The sequence below is a fragment of the Chiloscyllium plagiosum genome, chromosome 2 (assembly GCF_004010195.1).
Source record: "Chiloscyllium plagiosum isolate BGI_BamShark_2017 chromosome 2, ASM401019v2, whole genome shotgun sequence".
Taxonomy (NCBI): domain Eukaryota; kingdom Metazoa; phylum Chordata; class Chondrichthyes; order Orectolobiformes; family Hemiscylliidae; genus Chiloscyllium; species Chiloscyllium plagiosum.
The window spans coordinates 82,725,972-82,745,409 of record NC_057711.1 but is presented as its reverse complement, the minus strand read 5'-3'; the positions used below and the strand labels follow the sequence as shown (position 1 = coordinate 82,745,409).

Genomic DNA, 19,438 nt, shown 5'->3' with positions numbered 1-19,438 from the left:
TTCACCAAAACTCAAAGGCAGTAGTGTATATCATCTACAAGTTGTATTGCAACAGCTATTAAGATTCCCTTAACAGCACATTCCAAAACCATGACTACTTCTACCTAGGAGGACAAGGGAAGAAAAGGCAGGAAGTACCATCATGTGTAACTTCCCTTCCAACCTGACCTGCAACCATATTGTCATTCCTTCACTATTGCTGGGTCAATCCTGAAGCTCCTTTCCCAATAAAAAGACATCTCACCCACACCTTCTCAAAAGTAAGTCTCACTAGCTTATTAGAATTAGAATATCCTTTATTGTCACACGTACTCAAGTATGGAAGTACAGGAGTACAGTGAAAAGTTTATAATGTCGCCCCATATAGGTATCATCATAGTACAAAGTACCGAGGTACAGATCTTAGATACAAAATACAGAAATAAAGGAAAAAAGTTATATTACTTTATAGTTATTCATAGCATAAGTTAGAAAAATAAGGTTAAAGTTAAAAAGATGAGCATTACAATCTTTCAGTAGATCAGCACAGGGTGCTTCCACACATGATCTGCCTGGGCTTCCAAGCCATCTGCACCAGTCCCCAGTCCAACAACCATCCAGTTCGCTCGGGCCTCCAGGCTCACTGGCCATCCCCACTCTGCTCGAGTGTTCAGCCCACTGGCTGTCCCCACATGACTTGGGTCTCCAGCCGTGGTCGATCCCACTCCGTGCAAGCCTCCAGCCCGTTGGCTATCCCTTCTCCGCTTGAGCCTCCATCCCACTAGTTGCCCCGCCCCACATGAGCCATTGCTTATCCAGCAATGCGTACCATAAATGATGAGTTTATTAAAAAGAGTATGGAAAAACAGTCTAAATGGCAATGGGTATATAATTACTTCTTGTTGATCAGCCATCCTCAGAAATGGAAACTGAGAAGTTGAAGGAAGGAAAGGTCATTAACCCAAAATATTGTCAGTTTCTCTACCTGCTGAGTGCCTTTTGCTTTTTTTCTGTTTTATTTCAGATTTCCAATATCTGCAGGTATTTGCTTTTGTATTAGTACCTGAAGCTGTTGTCAGGTGGTGAGTGCCATTAGCCTCACTGTTATTTAAATTGTCCATTAAAAGGGACCCTGAGTTCTCAGAATTAATTCTGTAAAAGAAAACAGAATCAGCCAGTTCCAGAACATCACAAATGACCTTGAAACACTCTTATCTGGAATCAGGTCAGCACATAACATCCATGAGCAAAATATTGGTTTCATAGCTGATTTCAAAATGAGAAAAAACTTTAATCCAGTTCCAAAAGTAGATGGGTTTTAATTTTATTAATATGACACATGTTATTGAATTAAAATAAATGCCATGCAACTTGTCCACATTCAAGATGGCTGCAGAGGTAGGATGCTTCAGCCAGAGCTCATCTGCTCTTTCTGTTCCTTTCTCATTTTTTTCTTTTTTTTCTCTCTTTGTGTTTCTTTTTTTCTTTCTTCTCCCAGCCTCAGCATAGACCCAGCGAGGCATCCACTCATCCTGGCTTGGCAGCCTCCTGGCCCAGTGTGGGAGTCTTTCGGTGGCCCATGGCAGTCTCTCAGCGACTTGCAGCCTGACACAGGGAGAACAAATGGTGAGAGATGCCTGCGGTATGTGTGGCAACAACAAAAACAGACAGCTAAGGTCTCCTGGAGAACGAGCTAAGTAGAGGAGATTGAGGCCCCAGCAAGCATTCATCAATTACTTTTTAACTTTATTCTTTTATTTTTCTAGTTTCTATTAGTTAATAGTTAACATTAAAGTTGTAATGTTAACTATTATCTACTTCTTTATTTTTCTACTTATTCTATGAAAGTTTGTAATGTTTAACTTTTTAACTATGTTTCTTTTACAACTTTGTGCAGTACTTTGTACCTGAGTTTTTTTGTACCTGGATACCTTTGTACCTAAGATGGCACCATGTGTGGCGACATTAGACACTTTTCACTATACTCCTGTACTTCTGCACTAGAGTACCAAGTGACAACAAAATCTAAACTTGAGTGGTAAAACAATCATTGACATACCCTGTACCAACTCCCATCCTCCAGTATCACTTGTTTACAGTCTCATTGGTCACGATAGCCTTTTGAATTGTATATCCACAATAAACCCTTTCAGGAGGCAGTTGCAATGCTACAGATTTGAAGCACATATACCACTTCAGAAACAAGATACTGGAAATGCTGTCAATGACCAACTAATAGAGGGCACTTCACTGCTTCATTCAGCAGTAGATTTTTATCATAAGATGTTATGGAAAATAATACAGATGTAGCATGGATAGTCTTTAAAAACAACATTTGCATATTATTTGAGGTTAATAACTATCTGAAAAAAGTTATAAAATTACAATGCAAAGAAAAGCAGAAATGGAATTATATTAAGTGAGTGCATTAAGATATCGTAAGCATGCTCATGTATCATAGCATTCCCCTCGTTACAGACGTTTTGGGCGAAATCTTCTAATATGGAGCGAGTGGGGTCAATTGCTGTTAATTACAAAGATCACTACACCTCACCTTACTGGAATCCATCAAACAGGGAATTCCTGTCCCAGCTGTCCCCAACATCCATGTAGACATTTACAAAGAACTGTCAAATCCAGCAAAGAGGACACAATACAATATCAACTGCACTATTCAAGTTGGTGTTTGAAGGTTTTCAGTGGAGTGAGTGAGTAGGTAGGTAAATGAATAGATGTGTGGTTAAAGGGGTGGGTGGGTGCATGATTGGTGGCTGAGTGAATAAGGTAAAACTTCCTGGTCATTTGGCGTGGCTGGGACAAAGCCTGAAGAGGACAGAATCAGTGTGAGATGGGCAAAACCTTGATGGGATCCATGTCTGTTGGATGTTAGGACATTGTAGGAGCAAACATATGAAGTATATGCCTGGGGTTCAAGCGTTCATCAGAAGCAATTTGAATCATGCCATTGGTCCTTGCAAATTGAACATTGTCACTAACTTCTGTGTCATTGTGATACCAATGACCTAAAAAGAGATGAATGTGACCCAAAACTTGTGACACCTGCAAAGGGAATGTTGGAGGTGGAAGCAAATGCTCCATCATCCACTACGCATGCATGGGCAGGAGTGCAGGATACCACACTTTAGCAATTACAGGAAATAGACAAGCTTGTTGGCCCATAGGCTTTCAATTTGGAAAGGGGGAAATGATTCACGTTCCACCAACCTGTGTATTCTGTTGCAGGGAGGCAACTTCACCATCTCTGAGGTGACTGAGACTACCACTGCTATTGGCAACATTCAGGCTGGTCATTCTGACCAGACACTTCAACTGCATCATCGATGTGGATGGACGATCCGGAGGGATGCCCAGCATATTGGGCACCACTTCTGGATTCCTGATGGAAATGGTTAAAGACACCATGTTGCACGATGTCTTCAGCACCCTTGCAGACAGAGTATAGCATAGATACACTTGGTCGCGACCATACAGATCTATCTGCTCAAGGATAGATTTCCTGCTTGTGTCCCAAGCGTTCTCAGTCAGAACCACTGATGTCAAGCAAGTGCTCTTCTTTGACCACCACCTCCTGCTGGCTGACTGTCACCTACAGGATGACCAGTGGTCGGGCAAGGGAATGTGGAAGCTGAATGTGAAACCATTGAGCCCAGAAAATATTGAAGAACTCAAAAAGAATTACACAGTTGGGAGAACCATGAAACCCTTCTTTGAGTTTCCAGCAGACTAATGGGAAATAGTCAAAAGAAACATCAAGAAGTCTTTTTATCTGCAAAGGTGTTCAGAAAGTGAGACAGAGGTGGGGAAAACTGTACAATCTCCAGAAAAGCATACAGAACTTACACCTGCTGCAGTCGATGGGGGTCAAAGTCATGGAGGATCTCCAGAAGGTGAAGAGCCAGCGAGTCTCACTCTTTACCTCAGAGGTCTCCAAAATAATCTTCTGGTCCAGAATCTGCTCCATGGAGCAGAATAAGACATACTCATATTTCTTCTTCAAAAAGGTGCACAGAGAGAGCTCTGTGATCAGCAGCCTGAAGCAAGAAGATGGTTCGGTAACATCATTTCAGTTTGACATCCTGAGGATTAGCAAATCCTTTAATGCCAGATTTTATGATACAAAGCCCACTGACATCATGGCCTCCCAGTCATTCCTGTCCGCTATCATGGAGATCTTAGACAACAGGGTGCAGGAGAGAGTGGACCAGCCGTTATCTCTGGACAAGTTGACCAAGGCCCTCAAGTCCTTTGAAAAAAATAAAACTACCAGAAGCGAGAGTTTAGCAGCTGAGTTGTATTCTGTTCTGTGGGACTTGATCAGCCAGGACCTGCTGGAGTGTACAACAGTATGCTTTTGGCAGGTACCATCTGCAAATCCATGAGGAAAAGTATCGTCATCCTCATTTACAAGCGGAAGGGGGAGAGGGATGGAAATTAAGAATTGGTGACCAATTTCACTGTTGGATGTTGATTACAAAATCCTGTCTAAGGTTATCACCAACCAGGTCAGGACTGCTCTGGGATGGGTTTCACCCCAATCAAACCTGTGCTGTACTCGGCAGGCTGCTGTCTAAGATCCTCGGCTCCTCAGGGATACGATCGCTTACGTGCAGGACAGGAGGGTGGACACTTGCCTTCTCAGCCTGGACCAGGAAAGGGCTTTTAACAGGATCCCACACACCTACATGAGAGATGTACTCTCCAAAATGGGCTTTGGGGAGGGTATCTGCAATTCGATCTGACTGCTGTACATCAATGTCAGTAGTGCAGATTCAATCAACTGAATCAGAAAGCTTTCTATTCAGATCCAGAGTCAGGCAGGGCTGTCGTCTCTCTCCTGCCTTGTTTGTGTGATGTATGGAGCCCTTTGCTAAGTCCATCAGGAAAGATGTGAGCTTGAGAGGGCTGACTGCAGGTCAAAGCCTCCCTATACATAGAGGAACTTGCCATTTCTGCTCAGATCCTCTGTCAGTGCACAGATTCATGGGCATCTGCAACCAATTCGAAACTAGCCTCAAGTACCAAGGTAAAAGAGGCAAGAGCGAGGCCATGTCTTCTGGGAACCGGACCAACTGATCCTTTATCTCCTTCACTGTCAGGACAGATTACCTGAAGATGCTGGGTATTTGGTTTGGAGGGGCTGGGGATGTGCCAAAATCTGGGAGGAGCATATCACCAAGGTGAGACAAAAACTAGGCAGATGGGAGAATCACTCCCTCTCCATTGTGGGTAAAAACCTGGTCATCAGATGTAAAGCACTCTCTCTCCTGTTGTATGTGGTGCAAATCTAGCCTATTCCCTAAAATTGCATCACTTCAGTCACCTGAGCCATCTTATATTTCAATTGAAAATTGAAGGTGGACAGTGTCCACAGGGACAGTATCTACAATGCTTTGGATAATGAGAAGGTTGGGACAACTCCATCATCATCCTGAATGCCATCCTCACATGTGGCTGTGTCAAGCTGTGCGTGGTCCCTCAGTTTGCAAACACCAAGTGTCACTATGTGCTGAAGTTCTACCTGTCCCCGGTGTTGTGAAGGATGGGTCTGGCCTTGTTGCCAAGTAGTGCTCCAAGTAATTGGACTGTCCCGTCCTTCATGGAGAAATTTACAAAGAAAAACACCTCTGACCACAGGTCCATCAGCAAGTGGTCAGGGTGTAGCATCTCCAAGACCCTGCGGGTAAAGGAGAGGATTGATCTTGTCGGATGGTTCCCTGAGCAGACTGTCAAAGTCATTTGGCAGAATACTTCATCGCCAGAACTTTCCAAAAAGACTCCACTTGGCTGGTGGTGAGAAGGGCATTAACTATGAGATCTTTCATGTATGTCCGGACTATCTGCAGCACTATACACTGCTTTCAAAGTGGCTGCGGGAGGAGGTAGAGACTGTAACTCATCTCCTGCTGGATTGTGCCTTTGCAAAGGAGGTCTTGGGCAGAGATGCAGTGGTTTTCATTGAGGTTCATCCTGAGCACCTCTGTTATACTGGACTCCATGCTCTATAGTCTGTTCCCTAGGATGCATATTGAGACAAATGCCTGGAAGATCATCAACTCAGTAAATGAAGCTCTTTGGTCTGCGCAAAACTTGCTCATTTTCCAATTGAAAAAGCTAACCCCGATCAAGTGTTGCAGTCTGGCACATTGGCAATGTCGAGGACTATATGCTAAGAGATTCACTAATGCTTCGGGCAGCTGCTACCAAGGTGTGATGGGGGACAGGTCATGTTCTAGGTCTTTCTGCCAAAGTATACAGGGTCCCTTCAGTTATTGGACCCTCCAGATGTCTCAGAAACATGTAAATAGTTCTAATACCTAGCATAATTAAGAAATGCCTTTAGATTAGTAATAACTAATGAGAGTCAAACCCCAATCTTTGTTTTCTTCTCTGTACGCAAAAGCTGCATATGTATGAACTGCTTTAGTAACTGTGGATGTACATAAACATTTCCTTTTTTATGAATAAAGTAAATTTCTGTAAAAGAAATTAGAGTGGGAGGGGGGTCAGTTAGTTCAGTTGACTGGACAGCTGGTTTGTGATACAGAGTGATACCAACAGCACTGATTCAATTCCCACATTGGCTTTAAGTTTACTTTATTATGATGGCCTCTACCGTATGTAATAAGAAGATTCATGGCAGATATGTTGTGGGATATGAAGGAGTTCAAAGCGCAACAGGCATGCCCTTTTTAACGGAATGGGTTGGTCACTCAACTGGTATAGCACCTTCACCAAGTTACTGCCCACGCTGAGGCTGAAGCTGAATGAAAAATGGAAACATGACCTTCTTCGTCAGGGTGCTGCACATCCCACTGTATAGAGGAGTGTGTGACGCCCTCATTGGCAGGATGAACCAGAACTGATTATGCTCAGAGATAAGATCCTGTTTTGCTCCTTATGTCCCTGACAAATGGCGTTACCAACAAGAGTTATGCGTCGAGTTGCTGCTGGAATGTTTGTAACTGTGACTACCTTCTTCAGAGTCTGCAGAAGGCAAAGGCAGATCCAGGAGGACCAAGCCTGATGACCAGAAGCAACATGAGGCCATTGTGAAGGCAAAGGAGCACCCTGCTCAAGGAGAAGTCACAACTATAGGGCTTAAAAGATGCCTTGGGTACAAAGGAGAACCAGTAATTCTTGCCCACACATCCATTTCCTGGGGATGAGCAAGGTGCAGTGTCGATGATGCATTGGGATACTGATTGAACTATGTCAAATGCTTGGAATTGGGAGTTTGGAGAGGGCATCCTCTCCTGGTGTCTGTGAAGGTCAGTACAACATTGAACTTCTATGCAACATGCATCTCCAGAGAGTGACAATTGAGAGGTGTTTGATTGCTTTTGGCCTCGTACAGAGAAAACTTCCATAAATCTTAATGAAACTGATACTTAGCTAAAAACACTTACAATAAAACCCTTGGTATCTCCGCATGCAGCACGTGATATAACTTCAATGATGAGCATTGCATTCTATATCAATCTCACCCTGTATTTTAGTGCTGTGGAAGAAGGAGGAACAGTACATACCCATCCCAAACTTAATATTGCTGGGATTACAGAACAAGTAGTTGTGCAATAACTAGGGAATTCAAGGTATTGGTGAAGAACATTAGAGATTGGTAAATGCTCTCTGCACAGCTTAAAAGATGCCTAAGCATAAATGCATAAATGGAGGAAAGCTCTGCATGTGGCCCGAGTGGAAGTAAATATCATCAAGTTTGTGGATGACTCAAAAATAGGTGATAAGGCAAGTGATGATGATGATACAAAGAGTCTGCAGAAGGATTAGCCCATCCTGCAGATGAGTGCGGCATACACTCCTCTATACAGTGGGGTATGCAGCACTCTGACAAAGAAGGTCATGCCTCTGATAATAGGGAAGGCAAATGGAGCATTGGCTTTTATTTCAGAAGGAATGGAGTATAAAGATAGGCAGAGTTTGCTAAAGCTATACAATATACTAGTCAGATCATGACTGGAATACTGTGAACAGTTTTTGGCACCTTATCTCAGGGAAGATATACTGGCAGCATTGGAGGCTGTCCAAGAAGTTTCACTAGGCCGATCTTGGGTATGGAGGGATTTTCTTATGAGGAAAGATTGAGTAGATTGGGTTTGTACTCATCGGACTTGATGAAAGGAGACCTTTATTGAGAGGGCTTGACAGGGTAGATGCAAAGAGGTTGTTCTCCTTGTAAGAACAAGCAGGATCAGAGGACGTAATCTCAGAGTAAGGAGTTGCCTATTTAAGACAGAGATGAGGAGGAATTTCTTTCTCTGAGTGTGGGGAACCTGTGGAAAATGTTATTGTTGAGGTTACGGTTTTAACTATAATCAAGACTGAGATAGACAAAGTTTTAATCAATAAGGTAATCAAGAGTAGTGAAGATAAGGCAGAAAATTGGACTATCAAAATAGATGGGTCAAATGGCCAACTTCTGCTCCTACATCTTATAATCTTATGGAAAGTAATGTTGATAAATATGCCAATGAAAGTCACCAGAATGGACATTCCCCTCACGATTTGTCTGAATTTTTATCCCAAAACAAGAAAGTTTAGGGATTGCAGATTTTAAAGCCAGCCCTGGATGGCACACCAGATTTACGAAGAAAAGTAATGTTGTGCCATGACAGGAGAACAAGATTTCCAATCTCTCAGCAGAACTTGATGACAGGTTTGTTGCATTTCGGGCATTGATAATCAAGCATTAACAAATTAATGAATTGACCGATACTGAGAAAATGATGTGACTCCCAGGAATTTTGCCAGCAAGTCAAATGGTAAGAAAAGTTGGAGAGATAGCATGTGTTGTGGTGCAAGCCTAACAAATAAAGTTTAAGCTAATGGTGATATTAGACCATAAGGCCATAAGATATAACAAAGAGCAGTACAGCACAGGAACAGACCCTTCGGAACATGACACCTTTCTAAACTAAAAATCTTTTGCCTCTACACAGTCTATATCCCTCTATTCCCTACCCATTCTTGTATCTGTCAAGATGCCTCTTAAACATTGCTATTGTGTCAGCTGTTACCATCTGCTCACAGACTCGCTACTACAGCCACATTTGCTTCCTCAGTGCCTGCCTCTGATAGCACATTCCAGGCACTTACTGTGTAAAGAACCTGCCTCTCACATCTCCTTTTAAACATTCCCCTTTTACCTTAAAGCTATGTCCCCTAGTACTTGACATTTCTACCATGAAAAAAGGACTCCAATATTAATTCTATCCGTGTGTTTTATAATTTTGTAAACTTCTATCAGGTCACAACTAAGCTGGAAGCCCATGGAATTGACAACAAATTACTCACATGACTGGGAAATTAGTTGAATGGCAGGTGGCAGAAAGTAGGGATGATGGATTGGTGCTCAAATTGGCAGAATAAGTCTGGTGGTGTCTATAATGATCTGTGTTAGAGCTTCAGTTATTCATTATTTATTTATAAGAAAGTTATCTATCCAAATTTGCTGATGATACAAAGTTAGGTGACTTTGTAAACAGTGTAGATAATGACATAAAATTACAAATGGGTATTGACAGATCCGTTGAAAGAGCAAAACTGTGGCAGATGGTGTTCAATGTAAGTAAATACATTTTTCACTGGAGGGTAGGAGGTTGAGGGGTGACCTTGTAGAGGTTTATAAAATAATGAGGGGTATTGATAAGTTGACTGGCAGGTGTCTTTTCCCTAGAGTGGGGGATTTCAAGATTAGGGGGCAACTTTTTAAAGTGAGAGGAGAAAGATTTGAAAAAGACACGAGGCGCAACTTCTTTTACACACAGAGTGGTTAGTGTGTGGAATGAACTTCCAGAGGAAATGGTGGATGTGGCTACAGTTACAACATTTAAAAGACTTTTAGATAAGTACATGAATAAGAAATGTTTGGAGGGATATGGGTCAGGCGCAGGCAGGTGGAACCAGTTCACTTTGGTATTATGGTAGGCTTGAACTAAAAGGTCTGTTTCTGTGCTGTATGATTCTATGACTCTAAATGACACCCCTTAGAACATAGAACATAGAAGAATACAGCGCAGTACAGGCCCTTTGGCCCTCGATGTTGCGCCGATCCAAGCCCACCTAACCTATACTAACCCACTATCCTCCATATACCTATCCAATGCCCGCTTAAATGCCCATAAAGAGGGAGAGTCCACCACTGCTGCTGGCAGGGCATTCCATGAACTTACGACTCGCTGAGTGAAGAACCTACCCCTAACTTCAGTCCTATATCTACCCCCCCTTAATTTAAAGCTATGCCCCCTCGTAATAGCTGACTCCATACGTGGAAAAAGATTCTCACTGTCGACCCTATCTAAACCCCTAATCATCTTGTACACCTCAATCAAGTCACCCCTAAACCTTCTTTTCTCTAATGAAAACAGCCCCAAGTGTCTCAGTCTTTCCTCATACGATCTTCCTTCCATACCAGGCAACATCCTGGTAAACCTCCTCTGCACCCGTTCCAGTGCCTCCACATCCTTCCTATAGTATGGCAACCAAAACTGCACACAATATTCCAGATGCGGCCGCACCAGAGTCTTATACAACTGCATCATTTAGCTACGTTGAATTCCATTTGCCACCTTTCTGCCCAGCTCTGCAGCTTCTCTATATCCTGCTGTAACCTGCCACATCCTTCCTCACTGTCAGCAACTCCTCCGACTTTCGTATCATCCGCAAACTTGCTTACCCAACCTTCTAACCCCTCTTCCAGGTCATTTATAAAAATGACAAACAGCAATGGTCCCAAAACAGATCCTTGCGGAACACCGCTAGTGACGGCACTCCATGAAGAAACTTTGCCATCAACTACTACCCTCTGTCTTCTTCCATCCAGCCAATTCCTAATCCAAACCTCCAACTCACCCTCTATGCCATATCTCCGTATTTTCTGCAGTAGCCTACCATGGGGAACCTTATCAAACGCCTTACTAAAATCCATGTATACCACATCTACCGCTTTCCCCTCATCAACCTCCTTCGTCACCTTTTCAAAGAATTCAATAAGGTTTGTGAGGCACGACTTGCCCTTCACAAAACCATGCTGACTATCCTTGATCACATTATTCCTATCCAGATGTGCATAAATCCTATCCCTTACAATTCTCTCTAAGACTTTGCTCACAACAGAAGTGAGACTCACCGGCCTATAGTTACTAGGGCTATCCCTACTCCCCTTTTTGAACAAGGGAACCACATTTGCTATCCTCCAGTCTTCTGGGACTACTCCTGTAGACAAAGAGGACATAAAAATCAAGGCCAATGGCTCTGCAATCTCCTCCCTTGCTTCCCAGAGAATCCTAGGATAAATGCCATCAGGCCCAGGGGACTTATCTATTTTCACCTTTTCCAGGATTTCCAACACCTCTTCTCTACATACCTCAAAGCCATCCATTCTACTTATTTGTGACTCAGTATTCACATCGACGACAATGCCCTGTTCCTGAGTAAATACTGAAAAAAAGTATTCATTCAGTGTCTCCCCAATCTCTTCCGCCTCCACACGCAACTTCCCACTACTATCCTTGACTGGACCTATTCCTACCCTAGTCATTCTTTTATTCCTAACATACCTATAGAAAGCCTTAGGGTTTTCCCTAATCCTACCGACTAAGGACCTTTCATGTCCCCTCCTTGCTGCTCTTAGCCCTTATCCTTTGACGTTCAAGTGAAAACAAACAAACTTTGTCCAATCTCTCCACATAGCTAATACCCTCCAAACCAGGCAACATCTTGGTAAACCAGAATAGTCACTGGTCCTAAAATGTTAACTCTAATTTTTCTCCACAGATACTGCCAGACCTGGTGAGATTTTCCAGTAATTTCTGTTTTTGTTTCAGATTTCCAGCATTCGCAGTTCTTTCGGTTTTTTATCCTGGTAAACCTTTTCTGAACCTTCTCCAAAGCTTCCACAAGCTTGTTGTGGTGTGGTGACCAGAACTGTACGTAATATTCTCAATGTGACCTAACTAAAGTTCTATATAGCTGCAACATGATTTGCCAATTTTTATACATGCACGGATCAATGAAGGAAAGCCTGCCTTCTTCACTAGCTTATCCACTTGTGTTGCCACTTTCAGGGTACTGTTGACCTGAACACCTAAATCCCTCTGTACGTTAATGCTTCTAAGTGTTCTGCCATTTACTGGATACTTCCCTCGTGCAGTAGATCTTCCAAAATGCATAATTCACATTTGTCCAGATTAAACTCCATCTGCCATTTCTCCACCCAAGTCTTTAGCCTACCTGTATCCTGCTGTATCCTCTTGCAATCCTCCTCACTATCCACAGCTACCCCGACCTTTATGTCATCCACAACTTCCTAACCAGATCACCTACATTCTCCACACAAACATATAAAAAAAAACTGTGGGCTCAGCACTGATCACTGTGGAACACTACTGGTCACAAACCTCCATGTGGAGGTGCCAGTGCCAGACTAGGGTGGACAAGGCCAGAAATCACACGACATCTGACGAAGGAGCAGTGCTCTGAAAGCTTGTGATTCCAAACAAACCTGTTGGAATATAACCTGGTTCATGCAACTTCTGACCTCAAAAACCTTTAGTCAGAAAGTCAGCCTTCCACCACTGCTCTATGTCTTCTATGAGCAAGCCCATTCTGTATTCATCTGACAAGTTCACTGGAGATCCCATTCTATCACAGGAACAATATTAGCTATTCTCCAGTCCTCTGGGACCTCTCCTGTGACTAAAGAGGATGCAAAGACAATATAACAACAGAATTAGGTCAATCAGCCATTTCGTCTGCTCTGCCAATAGATTATGGCTGATTTGTTTCTCAACCCCATTCTCTTGCCTTCTCCCCATAACCTTTGATAACCTGACTAATCAAGAACCTATATCTGCCTTAACTGCACTCAATGACTTGACATTCACAGTCTTACTTAGCAATGAGTTCCACAGATTAACTACCATCTGGCTGAAGAAATTTCCCCTCATTTCAGTTTTATAAGGTCACCCCTTTATGAGTCTGTACTACTAGTGGAAACATCTTCTTCATGTCCACTCCATCCAGGCCTCTCAATATTTTGTATGTTTTGATGAGATGTCCCCTCATCCTTCTAAGTTTAATTGAGTACACACCAAGAGAGAAAAACACTCCAAAGACAGAAATTTCCAAAAGAATTAATTGTCCACATTGACAATAAAGGATGAAGGTGGCTTGGACATACGGCTGAGGAAAGTTTGGAGTTTCCGATCAGAAGAATTGTGTATAGAAAATTGTCTTCTTATCTGGAACATGTTCAGAACACACCGTGGCAAGGTTGTTGCTGAAATTTGATCAAAATCCAGTGATAATGCAGTGATTCACAGTTTTTTTTAACTATACAACTATTAGATGCTTCACTAAATAATGCCTTCAAGGATAGTGTGAGTAGAAATTGGAATAACTAGGTTATCAAAAGAGATGAGATATTCACCAAGAGAGGCAGCATATGGACTCCAATGGTAATATGTTTGTGTGAATGAGTTTTAGAGACTTCGTATAAAATCTGATTTAAGCTTGTTCCAAAATCATTTAGGTAGTAGACTATCCAATGAATTTGATGGCACAGAAGATTATCTGTGGAGTGATTTTGCTGATGTAGATGATACTGATACTCCATATCATGATACAATCCAAGAAACAGATTATGGTGAGTTATTTAGCTTTGACAACAGGAGGGGTGGGGGTGCTTTTTATGGATTTTAATGCACAATTAGTGTTTATTCAGCTGTTAAGTATTCTGTGAAAATAGTGAATGAAAATCTATAAATTTGAATATATGGCTTTTGCTTTCAAACTTTTGTTAACTTAGTTAATTAATGTCTGTCTCTGCGGAAGTTATTGTTTTAAATTTATAACACTAAAAATACTTCAGTCTCCCAGGTTTGGCAGTGAGGTTGGAGGGAGCAGTCTCTAATCTGGAAAATTTGTGATAGTGAGGCAATGGGAAAGGGTGAATTTGAACCTCTCCAAAATGTTACTTGTATAAAGGTCAATAACACCACTTTGATGAGACTCGGAAACTCAACATTAAACAAGTGTATGTGGCTCATAGAGTCGTTACATCTTACCAAATTTTAGTCTGGCTTGTATATCAGCAAAAATTACCCATTAAGATGTCTATTGTTCACTATAAGTAATATCACTGATGTGCTATGACAACACTTATTGTGAGATGTGACAGTGAAATGTCACAGGACCAAATACAAAATGGGAAACTACAGAGCAAATCAGCTACCAAAAAAACTAGGGAGGAGAGGTCGACGTCCAGCAAACCACAAAGGAATGCTCCTACTCAAGAAAACAGCAACTGTGTTGGCAAACTGCCACAGTGTGCTGCAAATACAGAGACAGTTGGTGAGCCCAGATGTTGGTTGTTGTGGGGACCTTCCAGTGCAGGAGAGAGACTGAGGCCAGTGTGGAGGAGAGATCAAGCCCTTGTGGGAAGTGCAGGCCTCCATGGGAAAATCTCATGGCTAAAGAAGGACTGTAATTCTGAACTTAACTTTGCTTCTCTATTTACTACTTTTTACTGAGAAGAACTGTAATGTACTTTTAATTTATTTCTTTATTTTTCTACTGGTACCTAAGATTTTGTACCAACATACCTTGTGCCCAAAATGGCACTAGGATTAGTGACTTCATACATTTTTCACTGAACTCCTGTATCCCTTTACTTGAATGCATGTGACAATAAAACTTAATTCCTAAATAACTCACTACACAAATAATGGCAGATATAATAATGCATGGGAATCAGTGTACTCAGTTTGCCAGCTGTTAGTGTGTCTTTCAGAATTGTACTATTAGTATAGGTTCATTTCAACTGAGAGAAAGTGAGGACTGCAGATGCTGGAGATCAGAGCTTAAAAATGTGTTGCTGGAAAAGCGCAGCAGGTCAGGCAGCATCAAAGGAACAGGAGAATCGATGTTTTGGGCATAAGCCCTGCTTCAGGTTCCTGAAGAAGGGCTTATGCCCGAAACGTCGATTCTCCTGTTCCTTTGATGCTGCCTGACCTGCTGCGCTTTTCCAGCAACACATTTTTAAGCTCATTTCAACTGAGGCAGAGTTGGAACCTGCTTCTTCACCTTAACCTAACAGTGCAAGACATAAGCAAAACAAAATTGCCAAGAAAGCAGCATGGATGAAGCTTCAACAGACAATGAGCCAAAAACATTCATTCAGACAGTGCACCAATGCTGTACAATGGCAATGAATATCAGAAATGTGAACTGTACACTGAATTTAATATTCTGTGTTACTATTTAACTGCAATGTGATTGCAACTCTTTTAAATGTATATGAGAGACTGGAAACCACATTAGCCATGGCAGGCAGGAAAGTCAACAGTGGCATCAAATTAATTTTTTTCTCAAACCTACAAGCAGATGGCTCAATGCAAATTACTTCTTTCCTCAATCTTCCCAGTTCTCTCTCCCTCCATGCCCCCACTTGACTGTGCAGCAGATGCTTCCAACCTGTTCTCAGACTAACAAGATGGGACTTTTGGTTTAACACGGTAATCAGGCAGTAGAGTCTCAGTTAAATTAATGCATATATGAATGACTTGCAGGTATAATACAGATCTTGAAACTGCAGAAAAGGAGACAAGCTTAGTTTTTAAAATTTTCATCTACATTATTTGGTAGCTATTCTATTAGTCAAGAAGGATCTTTCGCTCATCTCTATTTTGCAACACATTTTTATCTACATCATCCATCTATCTTCGTTACTAAATGATCCACAAGATGTAACAATGTTAAGGATATATATGTAGGAGAGAGCTGAATCAACATCACACATTACCTAATTTCAACTTTAACTATGCTCTTAGTTGAGACTTTTCACTTTGCATCTCTCCCTCTCTCTGACTGGAATTTCACATCCTCTCACGTGAGCCCTGTGGTGCATTTAGTGGCAAAGTGACATTAATGTCATGGGAGGGTGGCTGGTGGACACCCTACTGCCCACACACCACTACATTTAATTCTGTGGCTTAAGGCTTTCCACCCACTAATGCAGATATTCCCCCACTAGCACATAGGGTACTAGCTATATGAAAAGCAAAACCTGTAGGGATTGTTTGTGGAGTCATGTTGTGGGGAAGGGGAGAGAGGATTCTTTTGTTCAAAGGCATTCAATGTCTGATCAAGAGATTTGGAAAAGAGGACCAACTGCAAACCATCACTCCCCACCATTGCTGAACCCCTCCCCCGAGACATCGTTCCCTCCATCACGTAACTGTACCTGAGTCTATATCTAGTATGAGACCTCAAATGAATGTAGTAACAGCAGCAACTACCACCTCCATGAAGATGCTGCCACACAAAGAAGAACTGGCAGCTTCAGATTTGGCTGGTAGCTTGTGGCAGCTGGGCTCTCTGGCCCACAACCAGGACACTAAATGTCAGGAATGGTCTGCTGCTGCTGCTGAGTTAAGTGCCTGACTGACATAATGCAGCAGGCCTTCCCGAAAAGAGGTGACGTCAGTCTCTCAGTTCTTTAGCTGGCAGGCAAGAGCCCTTTCATCTCCATTAAATACAGCCTATTGTACGAAGTAGTTAAGTGGCCTCACGCTATATGAGTCAGTGCAGCTACCTTACATTGTGCATATTAGTTTTCTTACAGAGTATGAGTTAGTACAACCACTTCACACAGAATGAAAATAACACTGGGGAATAAAGAAAATTCACATCACATAAGCTTCTATTTAATAAAGAACAATGCTGATGAGAAATAATGTGTAGAGTATTGGTATTCTCTTTCTCATTACTTCAAAATGGACTGTGCATCTGCACTTATACCCTTGGTGAAATGACATTGAATAGAAAATATTTGGAGAAATTCAAGCATCACTTGAGGTGGTCTCAGGAAAAACACACACTCCTGAACCTGTGTTCAGTATATTTGCATTCCTGCTATTAACCATGATATTTGCATACCAGAACCCCTTTTAGGATTACTGCTTCTCCTAAGGATACATCTATTCTTCATCTATCTCTTGGACAGTTTCAGATTAGAGTAGCCTGGTTCTGTTCTACAAATAGGAAGCTTCTGCTGCATCAGCAAACTATCCTCAAATGGTCCTTCTGATGGCAAATGTATGGTACTTAATATTAATGGCTACATAGGTTTGGCAGCAGTGATATGTTTTCCAACCAAAATGGTGGCAGCTGTATCTTCTCACCACTGTTTTTCTCTCCTCATTGCTCATTGATCAATATTTGCTCAAACGAGTACCAAAGGGATTCCTGGGTTATTCTGACTGACGAACTGGACTGAGTCTGGATCAGTATCCCTGCCCAGGATGTCTCCCTGTCTCCTCAGAGAAACAACTTATTTTACTTGCAAAGTTCAGCTTGTCTGACAAACTGGACTAATTTGACTAAAGTAAGCACTACTTCGGACTGCCCTTTTGTGAGGCATCTCTCTGATCATATCTCTCAATGTTCAAAATTGGCAAATATCAGTGAGATAAATGCATTATTTATAACAGAGTCAGTATTCTCCCCGGGCTTCTGGCTGTGCTATTTGAACTTTGTCTGGTCTACTATAGGGTTGTGTCACAAACTAAAAAAAAATCCAAGTCTTTAATTACTTTTTCAAATGTGGTGGTTTCTGCTTCAATCCGCTTCTTAATCCAAGTAGTATGACCGTACTGCAGATTGCATACAGCAGCACACCGAATTGACCCTCTGGCTTCTCCACTGCCAGAGGTAGGGTGACATTGATTGAAGTGATAAGGCTAATTGATCCAGAGCATGGTTTGGTCAAAACCCTATGTAGTGGTATCATGCTTTGGCTAAGAAAGGGGTCAGGCTTTCTACACCACTCTGGTCACTTCTTGTCAGATGGCATGAGACCCAGCAACAATTAGTGGTTTCAATTATGTTGTGACGTTTTCTCAAGTGTGCTCAGTTGGATCAATGGTTTTTTAATTTCCTTTCTTTATCTAAGGCTAAGATCATCAATATTTGGTTCACAGACTATTACCACCATATATAAAATAACATGACAGAGTTCTGGATGCTTTTGATAGGTGAGTGCTGGAAACCATCCTAGTGCATCCATCATATTAGAAACTTCTTCCCTCAGGTCCCAGCTCCATGTGATGTTATCTCATTTTTTATCAGTAGTGATATATCTAATGGTTATCTATTAACCCTTAAAGCTGTCGTTTAGGCCCATCTGGCATTGACATTAGTAATCTTTGGTGAGTAATATACAAATTCATAAGCAAACTCTCCGACCTTTGTGTTACATTCATCAATTGGTCTGTTTGATGTGACGTGCTAGATCAAATTTCAGGCATACACAAAAGATCCACCAGCACATGCCCTTCTTTAGTCCTCAAGTGTGCCTAAGGCAGCCAGCATTGCAGGCAGCACCTGGTAATTGTCACCTTGCCTCCTGGTAGCTCTGTCAATGTCTAGCCATGAATATTCAGTCATAACATTTTAAGTAACAATAAAGAATCAGAAAAATAAGGCATAGATTATATTGTTTTCATCTAATTTTTAGCTTAAAAATTCACACCCTCCACTACTGACTCACAATGGCAGCAGTGTATACCATCTCTAAGATGCATGACAGCAATTCACACAGACTCCTTTGATAGCCCTTTCCAAACCCACAAACTCTCAGATATCATCTGCATGGGAACACCACCAACTGCAAATTCACTTACAAATGACATACTATCCTTTCTTGGAACTGTCACTGGGTAAAAATTCAGGAACCCCCTTTATAACAGCATTGTTGGTTTTTCTTCATCACATGGACTCCAGCTATTCAAAAAGGAGGTTTACCACCATTTCTCCAGGGCAATTAGGGATGAGCAACAAATGCAGACCTAGCCAGCAATGCCTACATCCCATGAAAGAATTAAAGAATGATCTAGATTATATGATTTTTAAATAATTCAATCACTGAAGACGAATGAGAGCATTTAAACCATAAATGTTTTGAAGTAACAAGTTTACAAGCTTCCCCACAAATCTGCAATTGGTTGAGAATAAAAATCTGTTGGCACAGATTGGAAATGTGGCACATACATCTCCATGGAAACCACCACTGAGACAAGGTGACCAAAGTCCAATGATTCAAGATACAACAAGGAAGATGTTGCCTGTTTCAGCAGGGAAGCTATCTCTCATGAAGGAAATACAAAAGATTAAAAGTTCTCCAGTTTAAAAGAATCAAATGCAATGGTGTTCCATTCAGTCTTCCAAGTCCAAAGATAACACAATTTGGGAGAACAGTGAAAACTACAGATTACCTGAATTTGTTAAGTTAAAGACTTAGCTGGAGATGCTTTAGTTGTAAATATAATTTTATACATAAATGTATAATATTATTAATGTAAAGAAAAGCTTGGTATTTCAGTAGGTCTGAAGGGGTCCGAAAGGGTCAATACTGAGAAAT

The 19,438-nt window shown here is 41.7% G+C and overlaps 1 long non-coding RNA gene across 1 annotated transcript in view; it reads right to left on the bottom strand.

The window, feature by feature from the left end:
* Positions 1–362: 362 nt before the first annotated feature.
* Positions 363–19,438, bottom strand: part of LOC122561317 — a 117,238-nt gene continuing 98,162 nt past the window's right edge. The window contains exon 3 of the long non-coding RNA XR_006314988.1: positions 363–1,584. This is a non-coding gene — a long non-coding RNA (uncharacterized LOC122561317). The remainder of the gene's footprint in view (positions 1,585–19,438) is intronic.